Source organism: Ochotona curzoniae, unplaced genomic scaffold, assembly GCF_017591425.1.
Source record: "Ochotona curzoniae isolate NIBS_2020 unplaced genomic scaffold, NIBS_Ocur_1.0 scaffold_4506, whole genome shotgun sequence".
NCBI lineage: Eukaryota > Metazoa > Chordata > Mammalia > Lagomorpha > Ochotonidae > Ochotona > Ochotona curzoniae.
The window spans coordinates 47,600,050-47,620,944 of NW_024467119.1; the positions used below are offsets into that span (position 1 = coordinate 47,600,050).

General features: G+C 33.5%; 1 protein-coding gene across 1 annotated transcript in view; it reads left to right on the forward strand.

Moving 5' to 3' along the window:
• Nucleotides 1-317: 317 nt before the first annotated feature.
• NDST4 (N-deacetylase and N-sulfotransferase 4) overlaps nucleotides 318-20,895 on the forward strand; it is a 244,325-nt gene continuing 223,747 nt past the window's right edge. Inside the window, exon 1 of the mRNA XM_040966876.1 lies at nucleotides 318-764. The gene's annotated coding sequence lies outside the window, so the exon portion shown is untranslated. The remainder of the gene's footprint in view (nucleotides 765-20,895) is intronic.

Consider the following 20,895-nt stretch of genomic DNA (forward strand, 5'->3'; position numbering starts at 1 on the left):
AGTCCAGTATCAGTGGAGCAAAGTGAGATTTTATTATTTAATTTCATGGAGAACCGTCCATCTGTACAGTGAAAGATTAGGTAAATTTTCAAAGAGCATCTAATCAATCACGGTGGCGGGAGAGGATGCAGCGATAGCTGAATTAGCTTCTGTTGGAATGGATTCGTGTGTAACAGCCACACTGACTGGATGACATCACAGCAGCTCCAGGTCCTTGAAAGTCTGGAGGATGATTAGCTAGGAGAATTGGCTGCTTCTGCCAATCATAATCCGGCAAAGCTGCCTTTATAGTTCTGTAGATATGAGAGAAAGAGGGAGGGAGGGAAAGACCGAGCACAGCTCAACAAGAGGCAGAGCAGCAGGAGCAGCAGCAGAGCAGGAGCAGCTGGTATTCCGGTGATTAAATAGTTCTCATAGCCTTTTTGCTGTACTGGGTCTGCTCCCTGGTGTAATTCTCGTGTCCAAGAAGGAAGCTGCATTTTAACGGTGTGCTGAACAGAGGTTTGAATCATTCCAGCTGGCTGCTTGTTTTGAAAAGGACAATGTGTGTATAAATAAAAAGACTGTGCTGGAAGAGTTCAGATGCTAGGACTGTCGCTAAAGAGTGCTCTCGGACTATTGTAGAGGCAGACTGCCTGAACTGAAAGCTCCTTCTAATTAACCTGGAGTTAAGTCAACCTGAATACTGGATATCTCGTGTTAGTACTCCGGATAAATTCAAATTAGAAAAAGAGACAGAAAAAAAAAATGAAAGTCTTCTCTAGGTAAGTCAATGCTTAATTTCCAGAAACGTGGTGTGTACAATTAATGGATATATGTTGCTTAGCTACCTAAATAAGTTAGACACAATAAAGTTTTATTCGTGGAATATTTGTGTAAGAAAGGACTCTGCTTTTAAACCATAATCTGTCTCGATTTTCAGCATGTGTGTGCTTACCTGTCACTATGCTTTGAAGAAGTTATATTGGCACTACAAAAGGGAGATAAAATCCTGCCTGAGAACCAGATAGAACTTAAACTATTTTAAACAGTTGCCAGAGCATTTGCATAAAGAAACACTTCAATTGGAAACATTTTTTTAAGAGTTTTCATATTGAGATTGCCAATTTTACAAACGCAACGTGAAAAGCTGACAGTGGGATTATAGATGTTTCCTCCAGAAGTATTATTGATAATACAGCATTCAAATGACCCAAGATGAGAATCCCTTTTCTTGGGACCTGAGATTTACAGGCATGCTTTCTTCTAATGGTCTGCTTTAGAGAAACAGCTGTCACAGGCATTTGAAACTGTAAGATAGAATTATAAATTGCTTGAAGAAACGAATGCTTTCCTCCTAGCTCCTGTTCCAAAAGGAAATTCCTAGAACAATATATGCCATATGCCATGAGAATCTATTCCCAGGAGAACAGAAACAGTTTTTACTTCACACCTGCAAATATATGTAAAACCTTCATGCATAAAATAAGTTGAGGTGAAAACATGTTTAAATAACATATTTTTAGCCCATTCCCTACAATTTGCAGGTATAAAAAGTTAAATAAAAATGAAACATAAACTTTATTTTTCTTATATTTTGTCCTGATTGAAAACACTTATTTTCAGAGTTACTATGACAGTAGCTCCAAGTGATAATGCTTCATTAATTACAAGATAGATAAGATATACTGGGAGTTTTAACATAATTTCTGAAAAAAGTTTAAACCATATATCCCTTTATCATATTACTTTCAAACTCACCTTTGGTTCCATTCATAGTGATTTTTTTTTAGGATGTTTTTTGTTGTCATAGGATCATAAATGTTTTAAAGTGAATTGCATACCAAGAGCAGTATCTGTATTTACAACTCGTAGAACTCTTTGTGATCCACTTTCTCACGGACAAAATACTAGTGTCTCTTATTGCAAAACGAGATTAAGGAAGACAGAAGTGACTAGAAGTGGATACATTTTCCCAAAACTAGGAAGCAGAAAATGTATTCACAAGTAGTTAGAGATTTCTTTGAGTGAATAGATGAGAATTTAACTGTGGTATGTTTGCTGTCATTTATCAGAATGAAGAATATTGAACCAGCTTCCGGTGATGATTATTACACAACATTCACATCCATAGATGAGTCCTAACAAACTAATGCAATATGTTGGGGAACTGATCATAGAAAGAATAACTTATTTAAACTCTTCAGGATTGGTAACTGGTCACCAAATGTTGATAAGAAGCAAATTCTTTTAAGATTTGCAATGCATGTGATTTCTTTACTGTCACATGAAAATCACTACGGATGCAATTGAGAAACTTAAGCATTACTCTTAAGTCATGAGGTTTTAAAATCTCTTTTTTAAAAAAGTGCTAAATGTATGAAAATGCTATATATATGTAGAAAATTACAACTGGGATTTTTATATTTGTTTATCATATATATGTTCACCTTGCTAATTTTAAAAAATATTTTATTAATGTGTTAGAACTGTAACATCTATTATTTCCTGTCTCCAAGTAAAGCACTTTGTCTTTTGGACTAAATTTGTTTCATATTTCAATATCCGCTTTAACACGAATTCTTGAAAATGTTAAGTGAATGTTTCTGAAGCAGTATTAACAGTTGTTCCCAGAAGATTTAATGTTCATATGATCCACCTGCAGTTCTTGTTTGAGCGAAATAGAGGCCTTTGAGAATAAAATTCAAAGATCAAACTTCCTGTGTTTCATTTAGTAGCAACTGCTCAGGGAGAAGAGCAAAGCATTTACCATCCTGTGTTCAAACCAGATGATTCTGCCTGCTGCCTCCTCCCCAGATTTGAACAGCAGCTGAGGAAACTTATAAAATAAAACTAGAATATCAGCACTGGCTGGAAGCCAAGACTAAGAAACTGTATACCCTGGAGACTAATTCTTTCTGCTTTGAAATTTATTGATAATGTATTATGTTTACAGTCTAACCTGAAGTGTTTCTTTTTTTCCCCCCTCCATCCCATACATTTAAAGAAGAGCTATAGATTATGAGTACACCCAAATTTTAAAGTAACTACAGTTTCTTTATTGAAGACTGAATGAAATCATGTATATAAGCCTAGCAGAAACTCAGAACACACAGCATTATACACTGAGGAAAAAAAAAAAGCAAGGATATAATGCATAGCCTTACCATTATCTTGGAGATGACAGATAAATCAGATATGCCACATCTCAAAGCAAAGAATTATGAAAATTTTATTGAGGTGACTGGCCTAGCAAAATTTACAGCATAAGTAAGCACATTAAAGGCCATTGTTGTAAATATTGTAAGAAGATACAAACCAAATGAGAAGGTAAACTCGGATTCATTATATTCTCTAATTAGAAAAGTCATGATGATGTCTGTTGATTTATTTTAAGTTCACGAAGTGAGAGAAATGGGTCAGGTGTCAGACACAATGCTACTGCCTTCAGCCATCAAGATGTAACATTTATTCAATCTTTCTCTAACACTTGAGGAAAGTTTCAGCAATGCCATTATACAGGGTGTTAAATACATTCTCCTTTTTAGGCAATTTCAGCCAGCTTCAGAATTTGGAGGTGTCAACTGCAATTCAGAACATATAAATACAGTCCTATTTCCAAGCTTTCTTTACCTCAGTTTTCAAAGAAATGTTACCACATTCTAAAATTAACAAATCTGAAATTTCTTTTAGAAATAACATTAAACTGCTAACAGATTTCTTCAAAACCTAGAATAGTCTAATATTGAACTCTAAACTCATCAATGACTTTCTCCAGTACAAACAAGTAGATATTTTAGAAATGTCAGCAGTCATTCTTCATTCCTACTGGTAAAACAGTTTAAAGACATAATTTGATGTATTTATTATCTTTTAAATAATGGCTTTCAGATAATACTTTGAGCAAATTTTTATTCGTGTTTTGCAACTAGTTAATGAAAATTTATTTCCTGAACAAGTTATTCATGGACTTCAAAATTTCTGGCACCAACACAATTATATCTTAATGCTATTTACCACAACCTCAGGGAAATACCCCCATGCGAATAATCTTAAAAAGTTTCAAGAGATATATAACACTTTTCATCAACATTAAATGAATAATCACAATTACATCAATGAAAATAAGGGAGATTTTGAGTCAAGTTAAAGATTGAATCTGTAAATTTTTAAATATCTGATATACTGATAAGATGGGAAAACAAAGGTGGTAGTTCAACCAAGTTGCATATTTGAAACTTTTGTAAAAAATCAGATTTATACATTTAAATATTACTGTTTTAAATATTTGCGAGTTAGTAATAAAAAAGCACCATTTGGCAAATACACGTAAACAGATGCATGTAATACAGTAATGCATCTACATACACAAAAAGTCATTTCTCACAAAATAGACAAATTTCCATCATTGAATACATTCCAGCGTGAAGTGAACTTGTGGCATGTTCTTATAATATTGAAACCTCATTTTTAAAAGTCTATAATTGCATTGTCTTCAACCATAACCAGGGAAAGGTTAAAATCAGTTGGTCAAACTGAATGCTCAAATGAAAATAAAAGTTTGATCTCTCCCTTTGTCCTTCCTCACTTGCTTCTCTCACTTGTTCCCTTCATTACCTTTACTCCTTTCCCATTCTCTTCATCTCCATTTTTCACTCTGATTTCTCCCTGGATGTCCTCTCTGCAGCTCACTCCCTCCATCTTCCTGATTTCATCCTTCCTTCCTCCTCCTATATCATACCTCCCTTCTCCTTCATCTTCATCCTTCCTTTTTCTTGCCTCCTTACATTCCTCCCTCGTTCCTTCAGTTCTTCCTCTTTCCTTCCATCCACATTTCCCCCAACTTCCTTACCTCTTTCTTTTCCTCCTTGCTCAATTTATTCTTCTTTCATAGTTTCCTTCTCTTTTTAGTGCATTCAGTTTTCTCACTTTGGCTTAAATGTTTCTTGCACAGTGGGAGACCAAACTAATGTTGAGTACAGCAGCGATTATTCATCAGCTGGCTCAGTTAAAGCATGCAACAAGTGATAGAGATGCACACAAAGGGTAGGTTAAGGTTCACCAAATGGAAAAAGAAAAGTAACATAGAATGTGCAATTTACATCAGAAAAGTAATGACACCAGCCTTAACATTATTGGCTGCTCCCCATTTGCAAAAATTGTTTAGAAGAATTCTTTGTTCTCTTTCCATGTACTCTGCTGTAATTGCCAATGGTATATTTAATACAACTTAGTGGTGAAAATAATCATGATAAATATGCATAATCCTTACATTTTATTTATATCCCCTTACACCATTTTAGTTAGCACTTTGAATATAATAGCATTCACTTACAGCCCAAAGATCGCCATGTTAATGGGGGAAAAAAAGGAGAGAACAGAAAATTATATAGTACATCCAGATACTTTAGCTTGATTCCATTGCTGAATCAGATATTCACTTGTAAGCTACTGATCCACACAATTTGTCATGTTTCATCAGACATATCAAAAGAGTTCTTCTTTTTGATGTACTGAATAGTGTTTCAAGCCTACATAAACATTGTTTAAGCGTCTGAAATAAATATAGCGACACTGAAGATTAATACAAGGGAAAAGAAACAGATGCAGAGAGGCATATGCTCCTATGAGAATGTTGAAAAGTCCTAATTGTATTCATCACAAAAAGTGCAAGTGAATAATTAGAATCAGAATTTAAATTTGGTTTCTTTCTCAATCTTTCACTAACATTTTGGGCAATACAATTGAGATTTTACATAATGTACTAACTCAAACAAAATTATTCACTTATTATTCTTACTAATCCATGTATGATATTAATATTTCTGATCTCTTAGTTGATGAAGCCAGTTTCCTTGGAATAAGGTATTTTCTTATTAGCAGCAGATATGATACTAAGATCAAGCAAGAGAAGTTAAGTCAATTTAGTGCTAATAGTATATATTTCTCTCTCTGAACATAGTTTTCACTTTAAACAGAATAAAATAGATTTTTAAAGTGTTTGGACAACAGCTTTCATAATGAGAATGACGTTAAACAATATTTTCTCACATACTGGTCATCTTTTATGACACTAGGATGAGTGAAATACTGTACAGGAGCTTTGAATTTTCTTTGGTGGGGGTACTAAACAAAGATGCGATAAGATGGCTGTGAGAACTCCAACATAAACAAATCAAGGTGTGGGTGGTACTAAAAGGAAGAAATGGAAACTGTACAAAGAGCTGACCAAGGAATACTGTTCTGATAAATTGTCACTCACAAAAGATATTCAAATCTTACATGTCAAACTGGGGAAAATGTGACAAGGAGTAACACTTTCTTATAAAAAGAGACCTGACAGGTGATGTTTTGGTTCTGTTTAGTAATAATTCTTTCCAGTTCTCTAAAGTTCTTTGAGTTTAGAATATATGGAATGCTGTTTTTTGTCACTTTGGAAAGCAGAAAAACCAATCCATTTTAGAAAATGACATTCTCAATTTCATTTTTATTCTTTTATACTATATAAGAGTTTATGCAACTAAACACAATCAAGCTATTTTTGTCTTGTATAGGTTAAAAACCAATGCTGTTAATGTTAACTCAAGTAGCAGAAGGGTTCTCCAGTTTCAGCCCATTCTCCCACTTTGGTAAAGGTAAAAATCAAAATTCCAAAAGGTCATTCAGGTTGTTGCAATGGTGGGCATCAATGAATAAAAATCTGAAGGAACCTTGCAATTTCTATAGAGTGTATATAAATATAGCATTTTACAAATTGTAAGTATTAATTCAATCTCCACAACGACTGATAAACCAGGTGCAATACTATTACAAAATTAGACTGCATTAATCAAATGCTAGTCTTCATATGAGAGATAGGTATCTAGTATTCTGTTTATCACAGATCCAATAGCATTTGATCTGATCTCCTTTACTGAATCAGATATTCAGTTCAAAACTGAATTTAAACTGAAAGCCCCATCCTTTGTGATTGTGAAACTCAGGTTACCAGTGACACATATCAAGAATATTCTTTTCTGATGTTGCTCTCAATCCAGAGAGGATCATTGGTTTGTTCAAGTTCACACACACACACTACAATGGTACCCTTTTAAAGGACGTTAATGCATTTATAAGGTTTTTTAAAATTTTTTATATAGAAGATACAAATTTCATGTATTTCATATATGCAGTGTAAGAACATAATTTCTATTCTCCTCTCTCTGCCTCCTGCCTTTATTCATTTTCTTTACATTTTCCCAGTAACACACTTTCAGCTTACTCTATAGTCATAAGCTTAACCATCCAATAAATACTGAATGTGACAAAGTAGTAAACAGAGTGGCTCGTGTTACCGCATTCTAGATTAAGCCTCTATCTGTGCTGTCAACATCCTATATAAGGGCACTTGTTTAAGTCCCAGCTACTCCACTTTCCGTAATGCTCCCTGCTAATGGGCCTTCTTGCCAACTCCCTGCTGATGTGCCTGGGAATCTGCAGAAGATTGTTCAAGTTCTTGAGTCCCTCCCACAAGTGGGAGAGCCTCCTGGCACTGGCTTTGGACCAGCTCAGCTCTGCTGTTGCAGCTATTTGGGGAGTGAATCAGCAAATGAATGATTCTCTCTCTCTCTCTCTCTCTCTCTCTCTCTCTCTCTCCCCCTCTCTGTTGTGTATCTTATCTCTGTATGTAAATATTAGATTCAACTGAAAATAATTAATTGATTTCTAAAAGGTAGTAAATGGGAAAATTGCAATCTTTCTATGTGTGTCTCATTTAATCAAGAGCTTGTCTGATGGCTAGAATGCCTAGGGTTCTTAATCTTAGCATGAAATTGATTAAGGTAAAATGCTAACATATATCTCAGAACCATGCAGTATTACTAACAGTTGAAGATAATTGCAAAAATAAGACTATAGAGGGGCACAAAAATAACCTTAGTATAAAAACAAAAGATTTCGCAATATAAAGGAAATTGGATTGTGCTGTGTGAAATCAACAGGTCAATTAGGAAACTTATTGCAATGTTATTTTAATGAATTTACTTAACATAGATTTTCTAAAAATCTGCTTGACTTCAGTCAATCAAAGCAAGTAGCACAGGCTGGAGGGCAGCTGTCCAGCAGGTTTCTGAGGAGGAAATGTCTATTTGGAGTGTAAGTGGTGGCTACCACACAACTTGTTTTTCCTTGGGCTATTTAAGAGATATGGATCAATATGTTGAAGTGAACACTCTTTGGCCAAAGGTTAAATGAGTTGTAGGCTACAAGGCTAAACAACAAAATATAGTAAACAACCATTGAGTAAAATTACATAGTGGAAATATATAAATCAAAATGATGACTGCAATATGCAAGAAAACTAAAGATTAAAAAAGTATCTAATGCATACCTCTTGAGGAAAATAAGATAATAAATTTAAGTTACAGATCTGCTATTTAAATTCAGAGTCTTTAGAATGTTTTGAGCCACTGTTAGGAGGAAAATGTCTGACCATCATAGGTATGAATGCAAAAGATAATTATAAACTTGTAAATGTTAAAAAAATGGGTTATTTTGTTAAATTATAAATTGTAAAAATTGAATATAACAGTTGTCTGAACAAGTGGAAACTTATATGAAAATAACATGGCATTATGATGCAGCTGAATTCACTGATAATATTGGATTCTACTAACTGGTTACTATTTAACTTTTGACCTTACTGATGACATACTCCTGGAAAGTTAAGCAACATTCCCATGACCCAGGTTCATGATTTAAGCAAGTTTTACTATCGTGTCTAAGAATTGCTGGCAAACCAAACGTTGATGATCAAAACAATCTTCCTAGAAGTAACTTGAATCAAATTTCATTGACCAACATTTTAATCTGAGTCAAAATACTCTTGAAAACTAATTGAAATCCAGAAACTTAAAGAAAGACCATAATCAGAGGAGGGGAAACATTTATAGGAGTTTCAGATGTTTTACCTTGATTATATAGGTGCCAGAGAAAATAGAAACACAGAACTGGAATAGGGTGATAATTTAGGCAAGAGTTCAGAAACTGGAATTCAATTAAAAATATGTTTCTTATTCTGTAATCTAAGCTGAGTGTTCATTCCAAAACATTGTTCCACACCCTTTGAATGGAAACACTTAATGCCTTCTCTGCAACTACCTCTTTTCTACTCAGGTAATCGCTACCACAGAATGCATTCAGCTGCCTTAATGTACAAATGATGAATGTCAACCTAGACTGCACACACAAATAAAGCAGTTATATTCTGTTTCACCAAAAGTGCTTATTTATTTTAAAATTACCCTTTGTGTTCAATATTTAAGTAAAAACATTTATACTCCATTTTTTCCCAAATACATTTTAAAATCCAAATGATGTTCTACGTTTCATAATCTCTCAGTATTTTCTACCACAAAGACTTGCTAAGTGTATTATTTCAGTACAGTGCCTGGGGTGTTTTTAAAGCATTAATAAATGAATGGTGTAATACTTCTAGATTCCACTCAAAAAGTATAAAAATAGTAACATCTCAGGAAAAGTTGCTTCTGACAAGTAGGAGGCTATTTGAAATCATTCCAAATTTCTTCTGAGGAACATTGAACGTTTCCATACTTTGAAAATTATGTGGCCTTGATTAGCTTTGAGTGTGGAATAGAATGCAAGGAGGATGTATTTACACGTGCCTATCTATATTGTTTCCAGTTATGACAAAGTTAGTGTTTTGCTTGACATTACCTAAAAATGAAAATATCATAAAATGTTAGCCATTACAAATGAAAAATAACAGGAAAGACAGTGCAAAAGAATGAAACTTCTCTTTCTAATAAATAAGTATTTGGTAATTTTGAATAATTTTTTTGATTTGAAAGAACTAAGCAAGAGGTCTACACAGCAGGTGTGAAATATATAAAATTTTAATTAGAAAATAACCTAAAGAATATCTCAGTATTTCTATTTCAGTAAAGTGATTTTATGTTTTATGTATGGCAAATAAAATTCCAGTTCTTGATAGATGGGGTAGAAATGCAGAATCTTAGAAATGGACAGTGAGATATAGAACTATCCAGAAAGTATGGGTTTATATTAATTGTGTGAATTAAACTGGTCATCTCGCTTCCTGCTCATGAAAGTCCTCAGTTATTCATTGAGTTTTTGAATAGTAATTTTAACAGTTTGTATTTATATTCAGTTTTACACAGAATACTGGTGAAAGCTAAGCAATTTTTGCATTTAATGTCAGTGATTATTATAAATGGAACAGTTAAAATAATAAATTTACCTATGTTTATTTCACCATAACATAAACTAACAAAATAAAGCTGCAAAAAATGATATAAATTTTGATCAAAGTTATTTTCTACTTCTAGTAATTAATTTCAGCAACACACAAAGTCAAATGTATATATATGCATTTTGATAGTTAAATAATATGACAAAAATCATCTTGCTAGTATTTTCTTTAAAATAGCTAGTAGGGTGGTTATTCAATATAAAAATACAGATGCTTTAAAAATTTTTTGACATTTGTCTACTGACCTCTTTATGATATAGTAAATGTTTATTACTACAGTGTAAGAAAATTGTATTTATAAGAATAAAGCAATAGTTTACACCAATTCAGAAAGAGAATAGCATAAATACTAGTTATATCTTCATGAAATTGTATGTCAATTTAACATGTGATCCTATATGTTTTACTGATAGTAACATATTAAATTGATGTAAAAGTGCCAGTTCATATAAATTGTTCACACTTGTATGAGCAATGGTTTTCTCAGTTATTACCTGAAATTCAACTTTTTATTTTATGTTATTTTAAAGTTTTATTTATTTTTACTGTAAGGTCAGATTACAGAGAGAAGGAGAGATAGAGAGGAAGATCTTGCATCCACTGGTTCACTATCCAAGTGGCTGTGGTGGGACTGAGCTGATCTGAAGTGAAGAGCAAGATGTTTTGCAGTGTCTCATGTGAGTGCAGGGTCCTAAGAATTTGGGTTGTCCTTTACTGCTTTCCCAGGCCACAAGCTGGATGGGAAATGGGACAGCAGGGATAGGAACTGTTGCCAACATGGGATGCTGGCACATGCAAGGTGAGGACTTCAGCCACTAGGTTAAGGCTCTGGATCCCCAATTTTATTTTACATGTTAGGCAAATTTATTATCTCCTTCATTTATTCACAGTCAAGTAAAACTTTACGTTCTAACTTCTTTCATTCACCTTCATCTCAATATCTTCCATCCAATACCTCTAATATGAAATGTGTATTTCCTGTTTATGGCTAATTATGTCTAACATTGTGTATTGAGACAATTAACAAGTATGTAAATTGATACTAAATAAAACAATGATTTTTCATAGAATGGTTATTAATCTGAACCAAAGCAATTAAAAATTGATGGTAATAATTTTGTTGTTTCTGGTTATAAGCTGATTTATCTTAACTGTATGCAGAAATGCTCAGAAAATGAACACTCTACTGTTACTCTATGTGCAAAACTGTCCCTGACATTTTTCTCTCTGTTTCTGGGTATAGTTTCATCTTCTTTTTCATATTTCACGTCCTTCTCTTTTATAAAACCAAATCCTTCCATTTTTCTATGACAAAAGCAAGTCAGATTCCTCTCCAAATGTCCTGTTGGCCTCTGTCCACGACTCTTTCCATTCTGAAAATTCAGCATTTATCAGTAGATTTCTCACTTGTTTCAAAAACTGTATTCTTCATAATAACAAAGTTTTGCAGTTGTATGGTTTTATTTCCTTTCTTCTTTTCCTTTTTTTTTTTTCTTTCTTTTTACTTAACAGAGAGATGGAGAAGGGCAGAGAAACAGATCTAGTTCCAGGAGCATGGAGCTCAATCAAGTTTTTCCTTGTTTGTGACAGAAATCAAAGTGTTAGAAATCATCTGCTGCGTTTAAGAGGCACTATCAGGAAACTGGATTTGGAGTGGGACTAGGCTATGAACACAGGCAATCCAAAATGGGATACAAACATGCCGATCAACATCTTAACCACTGGAGCGCCTGCTCCTTTTTCTTTCTATGAACAGGAATTCTCTTCCTCCTCAGCTCCCTTTGTCTAACTTCATGACACCATTGGACTAATTTTTCTAAGGACAAAGTACTTTCCTGATTGACCAAGTCAGCATAACATTTCAATTATTTTCCTTAACTCATATATAACTTTCTGTACTTGACCAGAAACGTGTTTATATCTGGTTTACCTCTTGAGCACTCTCTTACAGTAATAACAACTAAGATTGTGCTATTCCCTAAGGCTTTAATGGTATGCTTCACTCCTCTTCACACACACACCCCCCCCACACACACACATTTTTTCACGTACTATGAGAATCCTTATTTTATATTTTTGTATATATTTCTTCAGTACTTTCACTTGATTCGCTCAATATCATGGATTTTCATATTCATTTGTATTTCCAATCCTCAAATGTATTCCTTTTCTATCTTTTTGAAAGCCTACTGGATGTTGCTTTTGAAATATCTCATGGACATTCAGGAAATATTGTTGAAATACAATTGCTAGAATTTATTTTATCTTTCCATACATTATCTGCTTCCATGTGACTTTAGCTTTGGTGCTATTTACTTTCTATGCTGACTGTATTTATGCTTTTAATCCAATGCATCATAATATAGGGTCTCATTGCTTTTGCTGAGTAGGTGGAGTGGTTGTCAAGTGAGTGGTGTAGCTGGCACTTAGAGAGCACTCAATCAGTACTGAGGAATTGGTTACAAAAATCTGAAATCTTTGGGTAATTCATGTTCCTACTTCTGTAAATCAACCAATCACAAATCTTAACATGCCCATATTTTATGTTGCAAGGCAGAATGAATTCAAATGAAAGAACTCACAATCTTATGCCTAGCCAAAAAAAAAAAAAAAATGCCATTTCCCTTAGCTGTTTTCTGCATTTGAAGCTAACTGATCAACACAGAGGTATGTTAGAGAATGGAGATGAGAAACAAACAAACAAAAAAAGTATGCAACATTTTGCAGAAAAGAATTATTGTCCTCAGATGATTTCCAGAGTCATGTTGGGGCTATGTGGGACATGAAGAGTATGGAAATAGTCAGTTTTAGAAATGACATTTTGTTTCTGAATTGCAACTAATTTTTTGATGTTTAAGAAATAAAAGAGAGAGGCAAAATTACTTTGAAATTACATTACTGTTGCTCTCAGACTGTGTTTTCTAAATGTACCCTACTGTGCTGTGCACGTAGAGCTGCACCTTTGTAAGAACTAGAAAGTTACACACGAATGTCATGAAACAGCAGGATCTTTTTCACATAGACTTCAATTTTGAGGAAAGATTTTGACTATCAGCAAAATTTTATGTAACGTAGTGTTTCCTTATTCTCGCCCGAATCCCATATGCACAGCCTACTCCTGATAGCATGCCATATACCAATAAAACAATAGGACACATAATTATCAACTAATTATCAAATAATGTCCCTCCCTTGAATTAATATTCATACTTGGTGGAGTATGCACTATGTATTTCACAAATGTTGACCTGAATTTTTCATTATACTCCGAATTATTTAATTGCCCCCTTTTCTTACGTTCGCCTATTCATCCTTCTCACCCTCCCCTAAAAATCCAAATGGTCACTAATCTTCTCATTCCCCTGTACACATTAAATCACATCTCAGTTATTAATATTATCCAATGTAGTTTAAGTGCTATGTAACTATTATCATGTATTGATAGGGAATAGTGACAAGCAAAAAGAAAAATAATGCATATTTGTTAAGTACAGATGAATCTGTGATGAGCTAACTACACAGTTCATGAATAAGATATCAGATAAAGAAAAAGTTCTGCAGAAAGACTAAGGATTTGTGGATGTTTTGTATGCTAGATCTGCGTGGACCTGGATCTGACGTAGTGATTTTCATGTGGCATATTTTAAGTTTAATTTTGTAACATTCCAATTTTTTTCAATATACATTTAATGTGAAAATTGGAGTTTTTAATTTCACCAAAATAAATTTCTTGGGAAATACTTCTATTTCCCCAGAACTTTTAAAACTATCCTCATATTTTTTATTTTAGGGTCACTGAATGCAACTGAATTGAAGACAATAGGCTACCATTATCAATTTATGCTAACCTTAAAATATTGACAAATATTTTCTGCCATTTTGAATATGACCAATCTTATGTGAAAGCAGAGTTTAATTTTCACTGGATATTTGCACAATGCCCTACATTAAAAAAAAATTAAACCTACAATTTCTAGAAATGTCAAACACTTAAATATATCTCAAATTATTTGTTACAATTTAATCCACAATTTTGTCTTTTTTTTTATGATTTGACTTATTGGAAGGGCAGAGTTGACAGAGATTGGAGAGAAAGAGATATTCTATCTGCTGGTTCATTTTCTAAATGGCTGTATCAGCAAAGGCTGTGCCAGTATGAGTTCAGGGGTCAGGAACTCCAAGCAGGTCTCCCAAGTGAGCCTTCTCCCGGGTGTTAGCTAGGTGAAGGAGAGGAAGCTGAACACAGGAGATCTGAACCAGCACTCTGAATGGCTGAATGCCGCTGCTGCCTCACAATGCCGGACCCATTTATTTGTCTTCAAGTTGCAAAACAAATACACAGCTGTTGCCTACTGATACAGCAATAAAATCATGGCCTTTTCTCAGAAAAATGTGAGATTGTTAGAACAGACTCCTACTTCATTTAGTGCTTCTTTCTTTATACTATTCTTCCTATTCCTTTGAATTATTATTATGTTATACACTGAAGTTCATTGAGATTAACATTTTTACCACTTTTATCTTCACTATGTCTAGCAATCTGAATAGTGTTTCTATGTTTGAGAAATGTATGGTTTTGTGTGTCATATACATAAATATGTATATATATGTATATTTCCTAGTCCAATAACTAGCAAACCAACTGAAATCATTTGTTCTGATACACTCCAAGCAGACTGTAAATCAGAAATCACTGAAATCAAAAGGTAGATCAAGTGCAAATTATATTCAGATTGGAATCTTCACCAAAATTCATGTTCCAGGAAGATCTGAAGTCCAACCCAAGTTCCAGCACTGTTTCCTTTTGCAGTATTTAGCATTTGATTGTTTTTCCAAATATACTTTCATAATTTTTATGTGTCTGTATGTTTTTTAGTTTGAGTAGAATCATGTTTTTAAGAACTAAGTTTTGGATTGCATTTTTTAACCTCTTTGATGCTAGCACTTCAGTTACAATGTGTGTCTTATATTTAGTGTTCTTTGGTACTTATTTCTGTTATAGCTATTGAGAAAAAAATGTTCTTCATCCTTAAACATATTTTTCTGAACAAATATTAATTACTATTTACAAAAACCAACTTTGGATAAAAAAATAAAACCATGACAGGAAACAAAATCTATTATTGTTTTTTGCACTTAGTAAGGATTGTTAACTTGAGTATATTTCACAGTATACACAACCTCTTAATGATCTATTATCTTTACAATCACTTACGAAGAAGCTTCATGTGAGCTCACATCATTACAGATTTTCAGGCAAATGATAAGTTGTGGTATGCAAACCGAAATATATTCAGATGAGCAGTATATGTAAGTTATTGGAACACCCCCTTTGCAAATAAATCATAATGTCACCCTAAGTGGAAATTGTAACTAGAGTAATACATTATTGGAAATAATAGTTGTTTTGTTTTACGTTTCCATCTCATACCTGCAAAGTAAAAGGACAATTGGATAATTTTGTGTATTTTGTTTTGTATATAGTTTTATTAATTCAGTTTATGTTAATCACATTTCTTAAGATATTAAAACTTACTAAACACCTAAACAGATTTTTGGGAACGTCTTTTTTTTTTTTTTTTTGGAAACGAAGGTATTACACAGACATAATCTGCTTAACATGGGAATGTAAACATGAAACACTGCTGTATTCCACAAAAGCCAGTACATATTATGTGTAGTTAAGAAATAAATTAAAGCTAAGGTAAAGGTAATTTGGAACAAAGAGATGATAAATTTGTTTGCATGTGTGTTTGGATTACAGGTGTTATGACTATCTCTTGAGTAAAAGATGCAGAACTTTTAAGTTGAAAAGATTAGCAGAATGTCAGATTGTTTTATGTATTTTCTTTGGTACATAATAAAAATAAAATGAGGATGCATAAAAAATAGAAAAGTTCAAATTAGAAACTGCATCAACAACATAAAATGACTTGAAATATGAAGGCATGGACTAAAATATCTCATAAGGAACTGTAACATAATTCATATTTTAATATTAAGGTTATTGATCTTTCACTGATGTCAACAAGATGATATTCACCAAGGATATAAAGTTACCAGTACTAATGGATACATCTAACTAGCACTTTTATTTGTTACCTTGCCCGCTGAGAACAGGTGCTGCTGATCTGTTTTTGTATAAAAGCAAGAACACGTCGCCCTCTAGTGTCGCAAAAGTTGGGAAACCCAAGGTGTAGAAGCATTTTTAGAAAGCAAAAGACATAATTTGGTTTTTTTTCAAATAAATGTGATATATCAGTGCAGAGGTTATTCTTTTATACTCCTAGGAAAAAACAATGTCAGTCATATTTTATTACCTTTTTATTATCAGTGTTATAAAACGTGTTGACTAGATTGAAAGTAAATAACTTCATTTTAATATTTTACTTATTTCTAATTTTAATTATATTTTAACTTGCAATTTAGGGTGACTACTTCACAATGTCAGAAAAGATACATTTCACTACCTGAACGTATTTAAAATCACTTTGGCTTGTAGTAAATTAGCTATAAATAAAATGCTTTTCATTTGTCAGGAAAATAAAGGACACAATTGTGTAGAATCCCAGCAAAAGAGAAGTGTATAAAACACCAGTGGTGTATCCACTTCATGGAATACTACCTAGTCATTAAAAAGAAGGAAATTTAACCATCTGCAACCAAATGGACCCGTTATGCTCAGTGTAACAGATCCATTCCAGAAGGGCAAATATCATACGTTCTCTCTGATGTAAGGCACTCTTCATGCAAAGTACAAGATTAACAGCCTTTTCAATACTATTTTTGCTACATCTCAGGCAGTTTATATTTTTGTTTTTATTTTAATTCATTTAAAAATGTTTTTCTTTATTTATTCACTAATAGGTCAGAAAATAGCATCATTTGCTTCAGGAAGGTCTTTGATTTTCTTTTTCATTTCTTCAGTGAAGTATTGCTCATTCACTAGCATGTCATTTAACTTCAAAAAAGTACTATTGTTTAAAAAAATATAAAAATAAAAAATAATGAATAAGAGTTGGTAAGTTTTAGAGAAAATCAGACACAATATTGATCTTTGTGCAACTGAAAATGATTCAACATGTAAAGCGTAGGGACAAGATGAAAGAGATTTGCAAATTAAAATTGAGTATCTCGATCCTGGATGACTGAGTGGCTTGGACTTGGACAGCAGTGAGTGTCAGAAAATATTTTGAAAACGGTTTCAAAAGTACGGGCCACATGTCCAGTTTTTCTGGGTTATCCTTGCCCTCCTCTCGGTGGCTGCGTCCATCTGAGGCTGGTGTGGTAGAATGCTTTCAGTTCCAGGTGCCCATCACTCTGGGTGCTCTCCAGGGCCCCATGGGCTCTGTCCACCGTGTTGATAAAGGCAGGTCTGTTCTCTGCCTCTACAGCCAGAGGTGGCAGTGGATGCCAGGTGAAAACTATAACAAGTGGCTTGAGCATCCTAAGGCAGAATACCGGGATGGCAAGGGAGGCTGGTCCCTCTGAGAGTTGTGCTTTAATTTTAACCCAGTTACATTAGTTTAGGATTTGCAGAAGGGTCCAGTTAGCCATAAAACCTTTACAGTCCATTACAGAAAGCCTTTCATGCTACCGCCAGCCCCAGCCCTAGCCTGAAAATTTAAGAGTTTGGGACCTTGGACATAAATCCTTTGCCCTTAAGTGGATTCTGGATAGTTAATCCTGCTTGTAGGGCCATGGTTCAGGGAGGCACTAGTCTGTACCAGTGCTCAAGGGCTCAGGGGCCACAGGACCACCCCAAAGTGGAAGATTATTATAGCTGGAATCTCAAACTAAAATGGACACAAGCTCAACCAGACAACCCGAGAGAAGACCATGAGTGTATGGTGGGGACATAAGATATGTAGATAGCAAAATACCGTAATTGCCCAGAAAAATATCCGGAGACCTAGTTTAAGCATAATTATGAATCATTATTTCCAATTCTGAGCAAGTCTTCAGGAAAAAGATTGACATTTCAGAACACAGCAGGGGATAAGCAAAAAGTATTTAGTTTATAAGAGTTTCCTATTGCCTTTGGCAAAAATGAAGCAAGAGATTAAGTTAAAATTCCTTGGATTTGGAAAATATTGCTGGAATGGAGTCAGCTTCTCTCCCTGGGTTATTGTGACTCTCCTCAACAACTTAATCCTCACTTCATGGATTTTCTGATAGTCGGATTGCAGAGTTAGATTGCGGTGCTGCAACCTAATTTTAAGTGAAAAGATAAGCTACAATTATACTTACAATTACATGAGAAGTTTTGTGAAGCAATGCTTTTTTTTTTCCTTCAATTTTGGGGATTTCAAATTCTACATATTTTCATAGTGTGAAATACTTACAAATTTTGCTGCAAAAGGTATTAGTGTGATTTTTTAAAACATTTCACATTACCTTTACAGAGATAACTCTTTAAAAAAGAACCTATGTAATTAGCAGAAAGTTGTTAATCAGATTATATTTAAGCAAGGAAGAAAATCATGATATTGCATGTCTTCATTCATTTTTTGTAGCTTACATTTAAATATTTATGTGGAGAGAAAAGAAAATGGAAGTAAGAAGTTTAAACATTGTGATAGCGACTGGCTGACTAATACCAGCATTTTCACATTAAATCCATTAGCAGGCTTTTAAAATCACTCATTGTAAAAAAACACAATGTCATCGAAAGGAAAATATTTTCTAGGGATGAAAAAATGAAGAACAGATTAAAGAAAAAATTTTAAATGTTTTGGGTGTTTGGATCATGTTGTAAGGTACACTTGAATTTATAGCTTTATTGACAAAATAAATATTTGTAAAGATTTTTATTTTATTTTATTTTTATTTAAAAGTTATATATTACAGAGTGATAAGGAGAGACACAGCAGTCTTACAACAACTGGTTCACTCCCCAGATGCCCAAAATACCCAAGGCTCAGTTGATCAGAAGCCAGGAGCCAGCAACTTCTGGGTCTCACACGTGGGTGCAGGATGTCCTAGATGTAAGCCATATTCGGCTGCTTTCAAAGTCCATAAGCTGGAAGCTGGATGAAGTGAACCATGGGGGACTTTAACTACTAGACTTTTCAAAAATTAAATGATAATTGAATGACTTAGAAAAGGTAATTTCTTCAGAAAAGCATAAGTACACTACCTCTATTTAAATGTGCTATTTTGCAGCTATGCCTTTTTTTTTAACTTGCAGTTTATGTCGGTGTGGCTGTCAATGAAGACAACAGAAATGCTGAGAGAGCTTAATAGAACTTTCAGGGACCAAATTTAGGGATATCAGCAAATTCCTTATCCCAGCTATTGAATCAACATAAAGTATTTTGAGAACTGATTCAGGATCATTAGAGATCATATTTATTAAAAGCTAAAATCTTTGCAAATATGTGATTAGCTAATTTTTGACAAGTAATATACAGAGCACAAAGCATTTGATGTGTGTGAACCAGGCAGACATTTTGAAACTTCGTTGTTACTTATAACCCTTGCATATTCTCCCGAGGAATTATGCTCGGTCTACACACTCACCGTTTAATTCTTTGTTTAGTGGACGGATAAGCTAGCAATTATAATTTTAAAAATGTGTCTTTGTAAAACATAAAAGAAAGTAAAGATGGAGGAGACAAGATGGGAACAACAGGATGAGGGAGGAAAGGGTGAGAATTTTACAATTAAAAACTTTGTGTAAAACACATGAAATCTGTTCCATTTATATAAATATTTTTAAATGTGGAATTTTTTAATTCAATTTTTAATTGAGTTATCAGCAACCTTTTAAGTCGTATTTGTTATTCTTTTGAACATAACCCAATACAACAGATCAAATTATAATAAGATATACACACACACAGAGACTCCAAAAATGCTTATCTTTATTATTGTTTGTGAACTATGATGGTATTTCTATTAAGGTCAATTTTATCTTCTTTTGATAAAAGATCTGTAATTTGAACATACCACACTTATTTGGGAAATGGTTATACATTATGCAACTTGCCACTGGGGTATACAGCATAGTTAAGGCTAAAACCAAGTAGTTAAATATTTATATAAAATAGTTTTAATTTTCAAGAAATCATATGAACTCATCCTATGCAAGATTTCCTAAAATATATTAAGCTCCTAAAATATAAACAATTGGAATTTCTGATAAAATATTTTCTATCAGGTGTCACAAAAAGCCCAAGCTTTTCAAATAACTACAAATCCTTATGTGATCTCAGTTTGCAAACAATTTCTAGTTGAACCAATGCACCACTTCTCTGATTTTGGAGTACACACTTCTAGTTTTGGTTATATGTTTTCTTAACATTGATTGAAATTTATAAATGCAAATAATTACTTAGTTATATTGACTTTTAAGTCTTAGGCTCAACCTAACATAATGTTTTTCTGTTTTCCCAGTGCAGCTGCACTGAGGTTAGTAATATAAGCATAGTTCTTTTCTTAATCCATCAAAACCTCAATTTTCTCATTTTGAAAACTAACTACTAAGGCCACAGAATGATGAACAAAAAGAACTTAAATAGTGAATACCAAGTAGTAGCACTCACTAAATGCTCCTAAGTTTTGATGTTAAAACACTTTGTCCTTTAAATAGGACATCTAAAATACTTAGAGTGAGCAATAAATACAGACTTATGGTAACACTG